The following is an 18,840-nucleotide window of genomic DNA, read 5'->3' as shown; positions in this document are numbered from 1 at the left end:
TTAAATTAATTCTGTTGAAGCATGGTTGAAAATCAATGTCTGACTTTTATTAGTTAAATTTCATAGAATTTTTATTTATTATTACTTTTGTCAGATTAAAGTTATTTCTGTGACCAATGTGAGTTTTTCTTTCATTGACTGAAGGGTACCAACAATTTTGTCCACGTGTGTATGTGCAAAAATGCTGTGCAAAAATGCCGTGGTATAGAAGAGTAAGGAATAAATAAAGAGTAAGGCAATAATAACTATAAATATTATATACAGATGTACAGATGTGTATGTGTGTGTGTGGGGGGGGGGGGATTGTGTTCAGGAGTCTGATGGCCTGAGGGAAGAAGCTGTTCCCCGTTCTGCCAGTGGAGGCCCGTATGCTACGGAACCTTTTGCCAGACGGGAGGAGGGAGAAGAGTGTGTGTGAGGGGTGTGTGGGGTCATCCACAATGCTGGTGGCTTAGCGGATGCTGCGTGTGGTGTAGATGTCCATAATAGAGGGGAGAGAGACCCCAAGACGCTGCAATTCCCGTACTAGGCTGTGATGCAGCCACAGAGAATGCTCTCTATGGTCCCTCTATAAAACGTGCTGGGGACTGGGGGTGGAAGGTGCGCTCTTCTCAGTCTCCGCAGGAAGTAGAGACGTTGCTGGGCCTTCTTGGCAATGGAGCTGATGTTGAGGGTCCACGTGAGGTTCTCCGTGATGTGGACACCAAGGAACTTGGTGCTCTGGATGATCTCCACTGAGGAGCCGCCGATGCTCAACGGGGAATGATCTCTCTGTGCCCTCATGAAGTTGAAAACCACCTCCTTCGTTTTGTCCACATTCAGGGAAAGATTGTTGGCTCTGCACCAGTCCGTCAGCCGTCGCACCTCCTCTCTGTAGGCTTCCTCATCTTTCCTGCTGTCAGACCCACCACAGTTGTATCATCGACGAACTTTATTATGTGGTTTAAGCTGTGCATTGCTGCACAGTCATGGGTCAGCAGCGTGAAAAGTAGAGGGCTGAGCACACAGCCCTGGGGGGCTCCCGTGTTCAGCGTGATGGTGCTGGAGATGTTGCTCCCGATCCTGACTGACTGAGGTCTCCCAGTCAGGAAGTCCAGGACCCAGTTACAGAGAGAGGTGTTTAAGTCCAGCAGTCTCAGCTTCCCGATCAGATGCTGAGGAACGATGGTGTTGAATGCTGAACTGAAGTCTATGAACAGCATTCTCACATAAGTGTCCTTTTTATCCAGATATGTGAGGGCCAGATGAAGGGTGGTGGTGATGGCGTCGTCCGTAGAGCGGTTGGGACGGTATGCAAACTGTATGGGGTCTAGTGAGGGTGGCGGTAGGGACTTGATGTGCCTCATGACGAGCCTCTCGAAGCACTTCATGATGATGGGCGTGACTGCAACGGGACGACAGTCATTGAGGCAGGACACTGAAGACTTCTTTGGCCCGGGGATGATGGTGGCGGTTTTGAAACATGTTGGGATGACTGTGGTGCTCAGGGAGATTTGAAGATGTTTGTGAGAACATCAGTCAGCTGTTCTGCACATCCTCTGAGCACAGAACCAGGGATGTTGTCTGGTCCAGCGGCTTTCCGCGGGTTGACTCTAAGCAGAGGTTTCCTCACATCAGCCACGGTCAGACAGAGCACCTGGTCGTTGGGAGGTGGGATGGACTTCCTCACTGCCATGATGTTTTGGGCTTCAAACCGTGTGTAGAAGTTATTCAGCACGTCTGGAAGGGAGGCCTCACCGTCACAGGCAGGTGGAGATGCCCTGTAGCTGGTGATGGCCTGGATGCCCTGCCACATGCACCGAACATCCCCAGTGTCTTTGAAGTGGCTGTGTAGTGTCTGGGCGTGGGCACGCTTCACCGCTCTGATGGCCCTGGACAGGTTGGCCCTCGCTGTTCTCAGGGCAGCCTGGTCACCTGATTTGAAGGCAGTGTCACGGGTTCTCAGCAGCGTGCGCACCTCCGTAGTCATCCAGGGCTTCCGGTTGGAGCGTGTGGTGATGTTCTTGGAGATGGTGACATCATCGATGCACTTACTGATGTAGCCAGTGTCCGATGTTGTGTACTCCTCCAAGTTGGTAGAGTCACTGGAGGTTGCAGCCTCCCTGAACATGTCCCAGTCAGTGCGCTCAAAACAGTCCTGAAGAGCAGAGATGGCTCCTGGGGGCCAGATCTTTGTCTGCTTCTGGACGGGTTTGACGCGTCTGATGAGAGGTCTGTAGGCTGGGATGAGCATGATTGACACGTGATCAGAGAATCCGAGGTGGGGGCGGGGCTCAGCGCGGAACACGCCAGGCATATTTGTATAAGCACAGTCCAGCGTGTTCACCCCCCTCGTCGGAAAGTCCACATGCTGCTAGAATTTGGGGAGAACTGTCTTGAGATTTGCATGATTGAAGTCCCCAGCGATGATAAACAGTCCGTCGGGACTGTTCCCTCGGTAAATAAAAAGGTCTGCATCTGACTGTCATAAACTCCAGCAGCGGTGAACAGTGGTTCGAGATCAGCGCAGCGTTCACACACCAGTCCGAATTGATATAGATGCAGAGCCCTCCGCCTCGTGCTTTGTGGCTGAGAGTACATCAGAGTGAAGAAGGATAAACCCTTGTGTTTAATGTATAAAAGTGGCAATGGTTTGTTAGATTGCATATGTGATGTATGTGTAACTGAAGGCAAGCAGAAGTGCAGCTTTCTGATTGGTGCATGCATGTATATCTCTGATTGGTGGACTACACTTCTAATCAAACATAAGTCTTAAAAAGCGTCATTGACACAGCTGTGTAATTGATAAGGTAGAGTTACTGGGTTACTGACACTAATGATACATGGTGACCATAGCTGCTCTGGGTAAAATTGTTCTGAAACGTGTAGGAATTATTAGCTCAGGTAAATTTTAATATCTCCACCAATATGTTTTGAAATTAATTAACTTTAATTATTATTCAATGCTGATTATTAACCAATTGTTATGCCGAATGGTCGGCTCCTCCACACTCAAAATCCCCGTGAGTCCCCGTGAGTCTGTTAGTGTGCGACTTAAATGGGATTTACTAATAACCAGTATCGCTTAGTAATCTGGGTTAGAAGGCTCGTCCAGAGAGCTGCATCACCAGGTAATGTAAACAATCGGTAGCGAAGCTCCCCTCATGGTCGTGGAGAGAGAGTCTCGTGACATTTCAGGCGAATTTGAGGTTTCAGAGCTTAGTAGCCAGATCGCACATAGGCAGGACTATTGTGAGCATTCAATGAATGGAGGCAGAAGTTGTATAAAAGACATGCATTTATTCCTAACTAACACTACAAGTTCTGCTCTCTGAGCAACAAATGCATACATCTTTTATGGCCTAAAATGCGACAGTCACCTGACAAAGTCGGATATCTGGACGAGTCGGATATCTGGACGTTCCAGTTACTTCTGCCTTTCAAGGTCCAGGCAGTTCAAGGAAAGTTTGGCCATCTGGAGATGCCAGTTTCTTCTACTTTTTCAAGGTCCACCTATCAGCTTAGAACAAGTCTATCTATTTGGGACTTTTCCTTTTGCTATATTATTCTGGGACTCGTTATTCTCTTTTTCTACATTTTATATTATCCAATACCATGCATTCATTTTATAATACCTTCTGCAACAGCTTACTTCTCAGGTTGTGCCTTTGCTTTGACCTGGGCCTCTTGCTGAAGAAGCAATACATGGCAGACATGTTAGTTCCTCTATAGAAAATAGAAATCTCTTACTTGGGCAGATTTGCATTATTGTTTGATACATTCAATTAATTACAAGTAAATTACATTGTTTCAACCACTATGTTTAAATCAACAACACATTATAAACTCAATTGTTAATTACTGATTAGGTAATGCATTTGCATAATCATCTATATTCCATTATTGATTACTGATTAGCATAATCAAGAATTTTCTATCACACAAGCTTGAGAGGAAAGTCAATAACGTCTCTCCCCCAATTGTCCTTTCCGAGATACATCACTTCCCTACGCACGTACTCATACCTGCCCCCCCAGACGAGGTTAAAAACGTCCCTCATCAGGCCTCGCCGCATGAAGCGGGGCAAAGAGTACACATGTGCAAGGTAGAGCAGGGTGGGAAGAATATCCACTTTTAAGGCTAAAACCTTACCTTGGAAGGACAGGGACCTGGACTTCCACAGTCCGATCTTCCGCCTGGCGATCGCCAACCGCTCCTCCCAGTTCAACTGGGCGGCACCATCCGAAAGGAAGTTGACCCCCAAAACTTTGAGAGGTCCGTCACAGAGGGTGAGACCACCTGCGACGTCCTCCCTCGCCTTCCAGCTGCCAAAATACTTGGCCACCGACTTACTGAGGTTGAGCGTCGCGCCAGAGGCCCAACCGAACGCGTGAACGAGGCTCAAGGCATGACCGAGAGACTGATCCGAGCAGACGAAAAGCGTGGTGTTGTCTGCATACTGGGTCAGTTTAACAGTTGTCCCCCGACTTCCTGGGATAAGAAGGCCATCGACCCCGGGGTTGGTGCGAATGGCGCACGCCAGTGGCTCTATATAGAGCGCGTAGAGGAGGGGGGAGAGGGGACATCCCTGCCTCACTCCACTCCGCTGGGGCACCAAATCACTCAGGAAGCCATTGATAGCAACATGGCTCCCAACTTCGTTATACAAAGTGTGTAACCACCGTTCCCAGAAACACTACAATACCGGGTCGATGCGTGGAGCGGATGGGGCAAGCCCCACTTTCGGCTCCCTGTTCCAAAAATCCGTTTAATATGTGGTCCCCTCCATGGGGGACGTATCAGATATTAAACTGATAAGAACAGACACTACACTTGATCTTAGCCAAAAGGCCGAGAAGCGATACCCGCAAACTGCGCCCCGCCGATTTTTTTATAATATTATGCTTGCACTACTTACATTAACACATAATCACATTCTAAAAGGCTGAAACATCATGCAAATCAATGCCAACCCAGTACAATAAGAATTTTAAGGATAACATTTAACAAATAGAACTACCTGCAGAACTATTATCCTTAAAACAAGCAAAAGAGCAATTCCACCAGCAAATACAATTATACACCATTAAAATCTAATTACATGGCCAATAAAACAATTAAAATGTTACCTTATATGCATGCTATTAAAAAGTTAAGACCTTCAAAAAGGAACACACCCGCAGACTTCCGACCTCTGCACAAGGGTCGGGCTAAAACACTGTCATACACATTCCTAAAACACATAAAATCAGTAACCTTATAGGAATAAAATAGGTCAATCACACAATAAACAGCACAACAGATAAAATAAAATGTTAATAATGTTAATACTGATGAATGTGCTAACAGTGATCAACCAAAACAGTGCTCAGTAAAATCTGTATATGCCATTAAATAAAATCCAAACCAAATAAAACACAAGCACAGAAAAACAAAGCACACTTACATAAAACCCGAGGTGTCCTTTGTGTGCTTCAGGAAAGTGCATCATGTCAACCCTGTAGGATGGATTGTCACCACCTAGACGTACTGGGGCAGCCTAGGATCAAGACAGTTGGATGGATGTCAGCTTACCTCTGGGGGTAGGCCGTTTAGGTGGATGGCAGCTTACTTCTGTGATCAGGGCATTTGGGGGGATGTCAGCTTACCCCTGAGAACAAGATGGTTAGATGGAAGGTAGTTTACCTCTGGGATCAGCATGGTTGGGTGAATGGCAGATTACCTCTGGAAACAATGTGTTTGTGTAGATGGCAGCCTACATCTGGGATCAGAGTGTTTGGGCGGACAGTGGTTTGCCTCTGTGATCAGGGTGCTTGGATGGACAGCAGCTTACCTCTGTGGTTGGACAGTGGCAGACAGTGCTAATATTGTCGACCTGATTTTGGCGAAGCCATTTGAAAGTATTCCTTACGAGGAAAAACTTAGAATTAAACAGCAGGTCAACCAATCAAAGATTGATTTACTGCAAAAGATAGGGGAAAATAACAGGTCTTTTCAGCTCTCCTGGTATGACAAAGTTAGCTGGCTGACTGGAAGTGCTGTGACAAATAAAATGTCTTTTGAACGGCTCTTTGAAAGGAACGGATCGCCAAGATCCGGATCCCCTCAAAGAGCCATAAATCCCATCACTATCGGCCGGTTTGTGGCAAAGTAACCATGACAACCACCTGCCGCTGGCGCCACAGAACGTCGTTGACCGCAGTCAGACTCTCGCGTGTTTATGTCTGACTGACGTGCGCCGCCATAATGAGATTTAGCAGTACTAACGTTAAAAAAGCTCTTACCAACCTCATTTCACTGTATCCTATGCACGGCAATTTATCTAGCTTTCTTAGAATGGCCAATAAATTTTTGTGCTCGTGCTCTGAGTCCATGAATTATGTCCTGCATATAAATGTATTGTAGTGACTGTGGGGGGCGGGGCTGCCTCCTCATGGGATGCTTCCACGCTGGCCGCACAGAGCATTATGGGAGTTTATGGTTTGGGAGCGGGTTAGCGCTATATTGTTCTGGTATCGTGCTATGTTGTGCTGGGGTTAAGGGCACGGGTTCATTGTGTGGTTATTGTGATGGGTGCTGGCACCTTTGAGGCTGCCTGCCGGGGAAGCCGCGCCCCACCGTCCTCGTGAAGCGGAACCTGGTTAATGACGGTGGGCGCGGCTCACGCGGCAAACGGAAGGCGGACACATGAGGTGAATCAGGTGAATTTCATATCAATAGTGGCCCATTGCTCCTACTGTAGCCTCACACCTCCGAGGTCGTGGGTCCAATCTGCACCCCTGCTGTAATAAACAGTGAAATTATTACAGTAACACTGTTTATCAGTAAAATAGTACAATACTGTAGAAAATATGGCAATATTTATGAGAACCTTGCCGATAAAATGCTGCAATGCACTGTAATTCAGTACGTAAACTGCAAATAAATAAACTGTAGAATTTGCTCAAATTAAATGATGTAGCGATTTGCACTCGCTTTTTTGGGTTGAATTTAAACCCTTCTTAAGTAAAGTATATGCCTATTCTAGGAAATATTTTAAATAAATCAAGTTAAAGTCTGGGGCGGCATGGTGATGCAGTGGTTAGCACTGTTGCTTCACACCTCTGGGACCCGGGTTCAAGTCTCCGCCTGGGTTACATGTGTGTGGAGTTCGCATGTTCTCCCCGTGTCGTCGTGGGGTTTCCTCCGGGTACTCCGGTTTCCCCCCACAGTCCATAAACATGCTGAGGCTAATTGGAGTTGCTAAATTGCCCATAGGAGTGCATGTTTGAGTGAATGGTGTTTGTGTGTGCCCTGCGATGGGCTGGCCCCCCATCCTGGGTTGCTCCCTGCCTCGTGCCCATTGCTTCCGGGATAGGCTCCGGACACCCCGTGACCCAGTAGGACGAGCGGTTTGGAAAATGGATGGATGGATGGATGGATTTGGACTTACCTCTTCGAACACTAAACTTAACCTCAAATTTGACCATGTTATGATCGCTACTGTCAAGTGGTTCTAAAACGTCTATTTTACCAATCCTGTCCTGGTTATTAGAGAGAACAAGATCAAGAATGGCATCTCCCCTGGTAGAGGTGTTAACAAACTGAGTAAAAAAACAATCCTGTACTAATTCCACCATCTCCAGTTCATTTTCTGAAGAGCCAGTGACAATGTCCCACTGCATTCCTGGTAGATTAAAATCACCCATAACTACCACATCATTTTTATTGCTCATAGTCCTAATATCACTGTATAACAATCTGCTTTCCTCAGCAGCTATATTAGGTGTTCTGTAACAAACACTGACAATTAGGCTATTTGAGTTTTTAGCATCTAATTTTACCCATATTGCTTCCGTAGTTTTATTTATATCAGTAAGTTCCCTTGCCTACAAGTTTTCCTTTACATATACTGCAACACCACCTCCCTTTTTTCCTATACGATCCTTACGGAACAACGTGTAACCATCCATATTATATTCTTGTCCATCCTTTTCACTCAACCACGTTTCAGTTATTCCTATAATATCATAAGAGTCCAATGAGATAAAAGCCTCTAAATCATGAATTTTATTCCTAATACTTCTGGCGTTTAAATACAGACAACAAAGGGTAGGCCTATTACGGTGCCCACTTACAATATGATTATTTGGGGCTTTCCGTTTCCCCCCACTGACATAGTTAACTAACCTCCCTAGTCCCTAGTTTAAACATTCCTCAACTACTCTACACATACGCCCCCCCAATACACTGGTTCCCCTCTGGTTCAGGTGCAACCCATCCGGCTTGAACAGGTCCCACCTGTTCCAGAAGGTCCTCCAATGCCCCATAAACCTAAACCCCTCTTTCCTACATCATCCTTTTAGCCACGCATTTAATCTCCTTATCTCAGCTAACTTAGCCTGACTTGCACGTGGCACAGGGAGTATTTCAGAGAATACCACTATGGACGTTCTGCTTCTAAGCTTATTGGCGACTTCTATAAATTTGTTATAAAGTTGTACGTTATGTGGGGGTAAGAAATCATTGTCAACCTCAAAAAATTCAACATCTGAAAGGGCAGCACTGCGCAGTGAAATTAGTGGAGAAAATACCAGGCGAAGTGATTGATGAGCCCAATGCCAGTACATGTCCCACTCCTGCCAAGCAGCAGGCTGGATTTCTCCTGTCAAACACCAACTATAAGTGGAGAAGACAAACTTGTGGCTGGGTATATTGTGGACAGAATGCTACCTATTTCCACTGTGGATTCTCCTTCCTTTTGTCATATAATTGAGAAATTACCTATTCTACACAACGTTTGCCTACCTGAAAAACAGAAAAACATTTGCTGCCTACCTGGATAGAGAATATGCAACGATGGAAGCTAATTCAAAATCAAAATACTAGATTGAGTAGATCACAACAATGCTTATTATACTGTATATTGTTCATCCCATAAAAGGCAGATTATTGGACTGTAGTAAATAGCCTGCACTGTAGCCTAAATAGTAAAATAACAAAAGAAACATGTCTAATTATACAGCTACAATACATTTTTGTTCTCTTCAGGCTATCCAGACTCATTTTGCATATGCGCACTTCTTGCTGCTGTGTTGTCCAAAATTCAAACTTCGATGGTTAAGGGATGAGGGTAGGAAACAGGAAGTGAAGGAGCTTCTGATAGCAGAGTGTGACACAGTTGCTCCTGTAGCAGAAGAAACTGCCAATGGGCACACAAAGTCAGCCATACCTGGTGATGGGATGGACTTTTTTGGTTTTGAACCTGAGTGTGAGGAGAGCTACTCTGCAGAAAAAGAAATTATGGACTATTTGAGGTCCGGGGGGTTATGAACAAGAGTCTCTGAACCAATTCTCAAACATCAACACTATTTTCTTGAAGTACAACACTCCTGTTTCACAGCTGTAGGGTTCCTGCTCGTGGTGATGAGTATGTGCTTCCTCATTATGGACTGGGTGTCTGCAGGAATCCAAAGCGCTGCTGGACATTAACTCAAAGGCAGGACAGCACGTTCCACACCCCACCGCAACGCTAGTCTCAGTTCCAGTACAGAAGCCACTCTTGTTCATGTTTTAATTCAGCCCTGTAATCGTGTCCATATTTTTGTGTTCATCAAATTGTTTTCACAAAAATAAAGTGTGCCTTTTAATAAGGTTGTGCCCTTTTCTAAATGACCAGGCCAGACGGCAAAAGCTGAAAAAAGCATTTTACTATTTTCCAGTCATAGTTTAAAAATAAAAGTTTCAAAGAACAAAAACGGAGGTTAGTATAGGCTGGGAGAAGACGCCCAAGTGGCTGCCTAACGCCCCCTGGCGTGCTGACCTCAAATCATTCAAAAAGGGGCAGAGAGTGAAGAGCAGGTCGAAGATTAAGATGCTGAGGGTACCGGGTAGTTTTGGGTTCAGATCTTATCTGTTTCTAAGGAAATAAGGCTAATCGTTTATGAATCTAATCATTTACGAATGACTATTACCTGCTCTGCTACAGTTTGATGAAGTCTGCGGCGTCGGATGGGGGGGACTGAATTTTCCCTGGCTGGGGGTGAGGATTGCATTGTATATCATAACATTGCTCGGCACGAATGCAATAATCACATCATGAAAGGATGCGACATAGGAGAGATTTCAAGTTAATATATTTTTCATCAGTTAAAATAAGAGCAACAGTGGTTATGGTACAGTTTCACAACTTAACTACTTAAAAGATAATCCACAGGATAAAATGATGCTCATACAATGCAACATTCAACATGGGGTAGTAAAGTGATATGTGGCAGAGTGAAGTATGATGTGGAGCAGTGGTGAGAATGCAGAGAACGCTGCAGCAGTATTAACAAATGAATAAGATGCTCATTTTTATCAGACTGCATGTTGTTCTTTAATGTTTTGTCCAAAATGTTCCTACAGTTGCACTGCACCATTTCAAAATGTGCAAACTATTGCAGGGTATCTTTTCTTTATATTCTACATTTATGCATCCGAAAATCTTTCTATAAATGTTTGTGCAAATGTTTCATGGCTATTTTGCTCACATACAGTCTTAATAAATGAGGCCCCTAGTTCCTGGTTCCAGGTTCCTGGGCGGTCTCAACGTAACGTTACCTGTTCAAAGCAAAACCACACCTGCTAAAATGGGTATTTATGATTTCTCCACAGGATACAAAACATATCCATTTGTCATACAAAACTGCAACAAATTAAGTTCTGTTAGTACTTGGCCCTTAAGCCCCAGTTCTTTGGCTGCTACAACAGCTAGCTACCCTTCACAACCAGCTTGCTCTGACCTACAGTGGTGGAGGTGTAAAGCAATTCAACCACAGGGATCAATAACACATCAATTATTAATATTTACTTAGTGTTCATTATTATTGAATGGTACTTAATTTCTTATAAAGTTCAATTATGAAATAAAACTGCAAAAGTGTAAAAAACTCAATTTTACTATATATATACCAGAGTACCCAGTGGAAACCCCACGACGACATGGGGAGAACATGCAAACTCCATACACGTGACCCAGGCAGAGACTCGAACCCGGGTCATAGAAGTGCGAGGCAACAGTGCTAACCACTGCACACACACACACACACAATTACCAAAGTATTGGGAGAACCCTCCAAATCATTGAATTCAGGTGTTCCAATCACTTCCATATCCACAGGTGTATAAAATCATGCACCTAGACATGCAGACTGCTTCTACAAACATTTGCGAAAGAATGGGTTATTCTCAGTAGGTCAGTGAATTCAAGCGTGGTACTGCGATAGGATGCCACCTGTGCAATAAGTCCATCTGTGAAATTTCCTAGCTACTAAATATTCCACACTCAACTGTTAGTGGTATTTTACCAAAGTGGAAAAATTGGGAACAACAGCAACTCAGCCATGAAGTGGTAGGCCACATAAAATCACATCACAGTGCGGGCCTGTTTGAGGAGCTGTCTGTATGCTAGGTAGAGGAATGGAGACCGTCCAAAGTGGAGACCAGGTACAACCTTGTACGCCTCCTTCACATTGCTATACATGTGTGTTTTTTTCCCATGTAGGAAATGTAAGGTGTTGTTGGTATGCTGGTATCACAGTCCCTAAGTTACAATGATTAAAATCACCAGTTACTGTAAACACTCTATCATTATGTTTGATTTCTTGTGCGCTTATAGCCTCATTCAATGTGTCCAATGCTGCCGTGCAGTTTGCATGTGGAGGAATGTAAACAGGCAGAATGAAAGCAGCGGTGAACTTCCTTGGCCAATAAAAGTGTCTGCATTTCAGCATTCAGTGCTCCACATCACTTGAACAGTGTTTACATCACTTGAACAGTGACAGTCTGAGTACCACTGGTTGTTGATGTAAATGCAGATTCCCCCCACTACTGAGTTTGCCAGATACTACTGTGCAGTCCCCACGATGAATGGACTGCAGCTGGACAGCTGATTCTACAATATTGTCCTACAGTTATGTTTCAGTGAAAATCAGCGCACAGCAGTTCTTAATTCTTAATCCTAGTTCCAAGTTCATCCATATTATTTTCGAGAGATCGAATATTATCAAGCAGAAGGTTAGGGAGAGCTGGTCTGATACATACCTCTAGTCTTAGTTTAACATGTAGCCCTACCTCTCGGCTCTGCTGCAAGTGGGCTCTGCCTGCAAGATTTCTGACAGAGGGGATAATCCAAATTTGGCAGATTAAGAATAATATTGTGAAGTTGTATACCAATCTCTACCTCAGTGTCCTCTCTAAGATGCCAAATAGTCTATCTGCTGGGGAAACCTCTGAATGCTTAGGTTCACCCATCCCTACTGCAGGCACAAGCAGACTGATGGGATGTGCCAGAGATGTGGTCAGAGCATGGCTGCATAGTAATGATACCATCACTGCTACTGGAGATGTGGATGCAGTCCTTAGTGTCCTGAAGCAGCATTCTTATTTGACTGTGCATTCTGGGATGCCTCCAGCAGATTTTTGTTCAACCAAGTCAGACGCTAAGGAGGATCCTCTGGACTATTGGGTTTGGCTGAATGAGGCAGCAGATGATGCCAAGGGGTTTATTACATGAGAGGTTAGGGCACTGCCATGTCTATTAGAAATTGATCTGTAGGAATATCCTATTAATGCTTTTACATTTATTTGATGCTTTGATCCAAAGCAGCTTACAGTAGATGAGTATTTATGTCTGCTCCCTGGGACTCAAAGCCCTTTAGTGCCCCGGTGTCTCAGCATATGGTCGCTGCTGATCCTGGTGGGAGGGGACTTGTCATTGGTGATGTAACCACTACTGTCTAGCTCCTCTACCATTTGCTTCCCATTGTAATTTCTCAAGTCAAGGTGCACCCTGGGGTGGCATGGTGGTGCAGTGGTTAGCACTTTTGCCTCACACCTCTGGGACCTGGGTTCAAGTCTCCGCCTGGGTTACATGTGTGCAGAGTTTGCATGTTCTTCCCATGTCGTCGTGGGGTTTCCTCCGGGTACTCTGGTTTCCCGCCACAGTCCAAAAACACGCTGAGGCTAATTGGAGTTGCTAAATTGCCCGTAGGTGTGCGTGTATGAGTGACTGGTGTGTGAGTGTGCCCTGCGATGGGCTGGCCCCCCATCCTGGGTTGTTCCCTGCCTCGTGCCCATTGCTTCCGGGATAGGCTCCGGACCCCCCGCGACCCAGTTGGATAAGCGGTTTGGAAAATGGATGGATGATTTGCTAAATCATATTACATTCTTGTGTAATGTGACTGAATTTCTTTGAACAGGAACAATTAAATCCTTCCTCCTGTCATTACAATTCAATGAAACATCCTGCGGGCTGTGGCCAATTCCTGCAGCAGTTTTTCAATGCCATGAGGCACAATTCATCAATGGCAAATTTGGCACAACCCTAGACCGCTGTTCTATGTTAATGTTATCTCAAATGTTCGCTTCACCCTTTAGTTAAACAAAACACCAGTTCCACAGCTGATCACATATATTTTACATATTGTATTAAAACCATATATTTTAAAAAAATTATATTAAAATATAGATTTTATTTTGATATATAATATGATACAGGGGCCTATAGTAGAGGTGGAAGATCTCATACTATGGTGCCATGACAACTATCTCTCCTTGAATGTCACTAAGACAAAACAAAGCATTATTGATTTTAGGAAGAACACAGCAAATCATATGCCGATATCCTTCAATGAGATCTCATGAGATTGTTGATAATCTTAGATACCTCTGTATTCACATTGCAGATACACTTACAGTCACTTAATATTAAATGCATTCTTAGGAAAGCTCAGCAGCGACTGTACTTTCTAAGGCGCCGCAAGAGTTTTGGCATGGGCACCAAAGCCCTTGTGAACTTCTGCACTGCACAATAGAAAGTATTCTTACGGGCTGTATTACACTACGGTTTGGCAGCCTAACTGTACAAGACTACACGATGCAACAGAAGACTGTGAAAAGCAGCCAGAATTACTGGAACAGAATTATTGTAGGGCTCACTGTATGAGACCACATTTAGAAATGTTTTATTGCATGGGTTTTATTGTCACTACAGTACCGTATTTATTCTACGTATTTTTGCAATTACTGATGCATTGCTTGTGTAATGTGAGACGTTTTAAAATTGTAGAGGTTGTCTATTTCATTTATTTCTATTTATTTATAGTTATGTACATCTTGTATGTAAGGTAGGGAAAGAACAAGAGCAGAAGTATCTCATTGTGTATTTTTAATAAATCTTACAATAAACTTTAACTTCAACTTGAAGATAGTCTTCTACAGGGATGACCGTCCAGCCCTCCTCAAGGTCTGCCGTCATCTGTCCATCTCCAAAGGAGCTTGTGCGCTCTCCACAGTGCTCCATAGATGTGTGCGTGTAGACCGGGGAGGCCATATGTGAGTGAGAGACAGCAGACGTCAACTTGAAGTTAATCATGTAATGGGTCAACTGTCCAGTCCTCCTTATGGTCTGCTGCCGTCTGTCCATCTCCAAAGGAGCTTGGGCGCTCTCCACAGTGCTCCTTAGATGGAGGTCACCTGCCGGTGCGAGACAGGTGTTTAGTCATCATGTAAAAATCTGTTAGCAGATCAGTTGTGACAGTATTATTGACTGGGATAGTTAAGGGGATACTTGTGCATATATATACTCCCATTAACAACATGATGTAATTTGGACTGATGGGGGTGGAGCCCAGGTCTGTTGTGATGTGTAGCCATGATAAAAGTAGAATAGATCAAACCCATATTTTCAGTTCAGTGTTTGGGCTACCCCCCGCGACCCAGTAGGATAAGCGGTTTAGAAAATGGATGGATGGATGGATGGATGGATGGATGGATGTTTGGGCTACCATAGTGTCTGTGTGTGTGTGTGTGTTAGGTGCTGAATGAGAAGCTACACTCACTGCTCCCTCCTCCGGGATGGTGATGGACTGGTTGCTGCCGAAGGGGATACTGGGCCCTTGTTCAACGTCAGTGTTCCTGGCTGAAGGGGAGGGTGGCAGGAAACAGTGAGGGCTACGTGTGGGCATCATGATACTTGTGCCGCTACAAACTGAATCTGAATTTTTTTTATGTCAATTTCAACTTATTGAGATGCACAATCCGGGTCCTTGAGGAAAAATGATCGACCACAGGTTCACAATGCAACTCATTTCCACGTTCATGACAGTTCTGCAGGTTGGGGTGAAGTGGAAGTGTGTGGCGGGATATTTATGGCAAGAGACAATGCAGGATCATATGCGTAATAAAAATTAAGCAGTACCGGCACTGCTATATTTGAATCTTTATCGTACTGTACCACCACTTCTCACAAGTTGCCAGTACTCTGCTACTCAGAGACAAGCGTCACGCGAGAGTGGCGGGGCACCGCGCGCAGTACCGACAGTGTTGTTGAGGTGCTTCTGTTGTTCCCAACACCCACACCGCACCCCCGCCGTAGTACTCACGGTCAATACAGTAGCAACACTTTAACTTCTCCACTTCGAGCACTGTTTATACAGATCACCATATTAAACGCCAGTTCAACTGATGCTCCCGGTTATTAGCATTTGCAAACTGAATTCAGATTCAACTAATAAATTCAGAATCAACTCATAAATTCCAATTCAAACTAATTAATTCAACTATTACATTCAGATTCAGTTTCTAGTGGCACAAATATCAACCCATAGCTACGCTCTCTCTCCAACACGCATATCGTAAGTCAAAGTGGTTAAAATAAAGTACTCTACCTGAACTGCTCTGACTGGACCAGGAGCCCTGCATGTGCCCAAATGGCCAGGAGGACAGGGAGATTTCCTCACTGGAGCCAGTGGTGGTGACGTTGGCTGGGGTCTGTGGGCAGGGCTCTGAGGCTAGGCGCAGCCAGGTGTGGGCCTCTGGGATGGCATGCAGCAGTAGGAGGAGCCAGGCCTGCACCACCAGCACCAACGCATGCTCAAGGTCATCCCAAGTGGAGGGAAGACCAAGAGCTGCGTTGGCACGTGTGTGGAAGCAGAGCCTGGCACCCCACAGCAGGGCAGAGGCCACCCAAGTGGCAAGCAGCCATGCCACCCTGCATTTTGAGGGCTGCCTCTGGAACCAGCCGCATGCCACCCCAGAGAGCGCCGCACTGAGGAGGACCAGCACATAAATGAGAGCCATGGTGAGGTCCTGTGGCCGGGACCGGCAGGCTAGCTGGCCCTGATTCATGGTGATCGCAACTACCCATAGGGTTGTTGCGATACCTTGTGCCCCGGCCAGCAAGGCAATGAACCCCACCATGGCTCCAATGATGCGGCTATATGTTGTTTGTGCCAGCCGGTGTAGCCGCATGCCCTGGGCCAGCAGGCATGCAAGGCATGGCACAAACAACATAGCCAAGATTGCATATCTATATATGCAGGCATGCTGGCCCTCCTCAGTGAGATACACCGCGCTGAGGCCGCATAGCCCAATGATGCTGGCTAGCAGCAACAGCAGCGGTGTTACCTCGCTACGCCTTTTTGCCTCGATGTTCCGCATTAAGCGGCACAGCAGCACCAGGGCCAGGATGAGGGAGGCCAGGGCTGCCCCGCCCAGTCCCACTGGCACCACCACACCCCATACAGTGCCCAAGTCGCAAAGTGGGGTGAAGGGCCACTTGAAGGATGTGCACCTTTGAAAAGAAGCTTCACCCTCGGAGAAGCTGTTGTCAACAAGAGACATCATGATGAGGAGGCTCGCCAAGAAGGATGAGAATGCCATTGCTCACAGAGACAGAGAACGCAATAAGGAGTTCACAGGTGCGTTTCGTTTAAATAGGCAAATTTTCTATCGCGTTTTACGTCATTGACAGTTCTAGAACGTTGCAATAGTCCACGTGTATATATTTTTTTTTTAAAAGTTGAATGATACATGAGTTATTACTAAACATTATGTTGCAGTAGTATAATTAATTTCCCGGTTTATGAGCTATCTAATATTTTACAGTTTATTCGTTCTTAAGGTCAAAGCGTTGCTAAAATAAATAAATCACCATAGCCGTCCAAGGCGTAATAAAAAAAGGTATTTTATGTAGTAAGCGGTGCGGGGGGCGCCCGCACTCAAACTCAAGTTGCACCAGTGAAGGGGGAGATATTGTGTGCAGGAGAGAGAGGAAGGCTCGTCGCAGGGAGCGTAAACGGGTATGTTTTCCCGTACTCGGTGAGATTGGGCAAAATTAGGTCTAGTATAGAGAATTTCGCTAAAATATTTTTACTCTGTTACTATGTCATAGGAAAAAAACTTCGCAAGCTTTGCACGTTTAATTATCCATCCTTCTTTGAATTCGTTTAAAATCAGTTTAAAGTTTACCTCAGCTACTTTTGCATGAACGCCTTTTTTGTGTTATAAATACCCCAATCTCTATTACAGTAAAATGATATCGCTATATTTATAAGAAAATCACATCGCTAGGACAGCACGCTTATATACGCATATGTATTGACATATTCAATAAAATGCTGTTTTTGTTTTTTACTTCGTTTATCGTTATTTTTTGACTTTTCAACTGTTTTCAAGGCGGCGCTTGCGTTTCCGCGGCAATTTCTTTGCATAACCGGTTGACATTGATATTGGGAAAAATATTTTTACTGTCATAGAAAGAAACCTTACCTAGCTTTGCAGTTTTACCTTTTATTACTCTTATGCATCATTTAAAAATGAGTTTAAAGTTTACCTCCGCTGATTTTGCCTGAGCGCTACATGCGTTCTCCGAGATAATAATAATCATTTTCATCCCCCGGAGGAGTACGGTGGGACGGGATAGTCCTGCTTCCAGGGAAGCATAACTCTTTCTAATGTTTGACTGTAGTGTGAGTGTGAGAATGTGTGGATGCGATGGATTTTAACTGCAGCGCAAATGTGTCCTTCGGGGGCGGCCTTTCGGACATAGACGGGGGAATAAAGCTGTGCACGGAGTAAGGTTTTGGATTGAAACCGCGTGGGTCGCTGTGTAAAATGCTGGACTGATTATACTTAACCTGTTAATCCCAGGCAGTGATGTGTGTTTGTTTGAGCCCGTGTGAGAAAACCGTGGCTGGCTTGGTATTTGTCGTGAGAGGGAAAATCTGTAGCCTGCAGCCTTATTTAATAAACGACTCGTTTTGTATCCCTTGGTGTTCTCCTTTGTTTTGACCTTACCAGAAAAGAGGAAGACGTAATTAAGTCGTATTTGCATTCTGCGTGTTTTCCCTAATCCTTCCTCACGTGTCCAATATAAAACTGTTATCAATTACGTTACATATTTTCTGTCAGACAACACAACGGAACTTATTAACCAGCAGCTATATCCTCTGCAATGAAATAATTCCGGAATCCGGATTTATAACTGCGTTGGACAAAATCACTACTGTAGGTAAGTTAAATACAGCATATGTGTTGTGATATTATCAGTTATATTTACAAGTAAAATGAAAATAGATGTAATTTTTATGCCACAGAATGCTTTCAGTCCTTATTTCACGGACGGATTGGGCCGTGGCAACACCGTTTGCACATGCGCAGCTCATTCACATCTATTTCAGCTGCCGTGCGGTCACGGGAATATGCTGCTTCTTTCAGCCGGAGCTAGCGCTCACTGATCAGAGCAGACACAGGGAAATGAGTAACTGTCAAGGGCGTAGATTTGCTCTGGACATTGGTGGGGACCTATGACTCCACCCCCCCCCCCCTGCCCCACAAGCATCTCGAATTAAAGGACTAGCTTGGCATGCAGCCTGTGTGATTAGGTTAAGGCAGTGAGTTCAGCCAATGGCTGATATTTCTTCAGTACTGCCTGAGCACCTGAATATGCTCCAGACATGTTGGCAGCACCATCATATGTCTGACCTCTTAAACATGTCATCGGAATATTCAACCTCAAAAGCACATCCACAGCCATCTTGGCAATCTCCACTCCTGTAG

General features: G+C 44.9%; 1 non-coding gene across 1 annotated transcript; it reads right to left on the bottom strand.

Annotated features, from left to right (window-relative positions):
• Positions 1 to 4,650: 4,650 nt before the first annotated feature.
• On the bottom strand, positions 4,651 to 4,842 carry LOC125722303 (U2 spliceosomal RNA). Its single transcript, XR_007386278.1, has one exon. It is a non-coding gene; the product is annotated as a U2 spliceosomal RNA (small nuclear RNA).
• Positions 4,843 to 18,840: the final 13,998 nt, after the last annotated feature.

Source organism: Brienomyrus brachyistius, unplaced genomic scaffold (assembly GCF_023856365.1).
Source record: "Brienomyrus brachyistius isolate T26 unplaced genomic scaffold, BBRACH_0.4 scaffold37, whole genome shotgun sequence".
Lineage (NCBI taxonomy): Eukaryota > Metazoa > Chordata > Actinopteri > Osteoglossiformes > Mormyridae > Brienomyrus > Brienomyrus brachyistius.
Note: the sequence above shows the minus strand (reverse complement) of the source record. Positions and strands in the feature narration are given on the sequence as shown.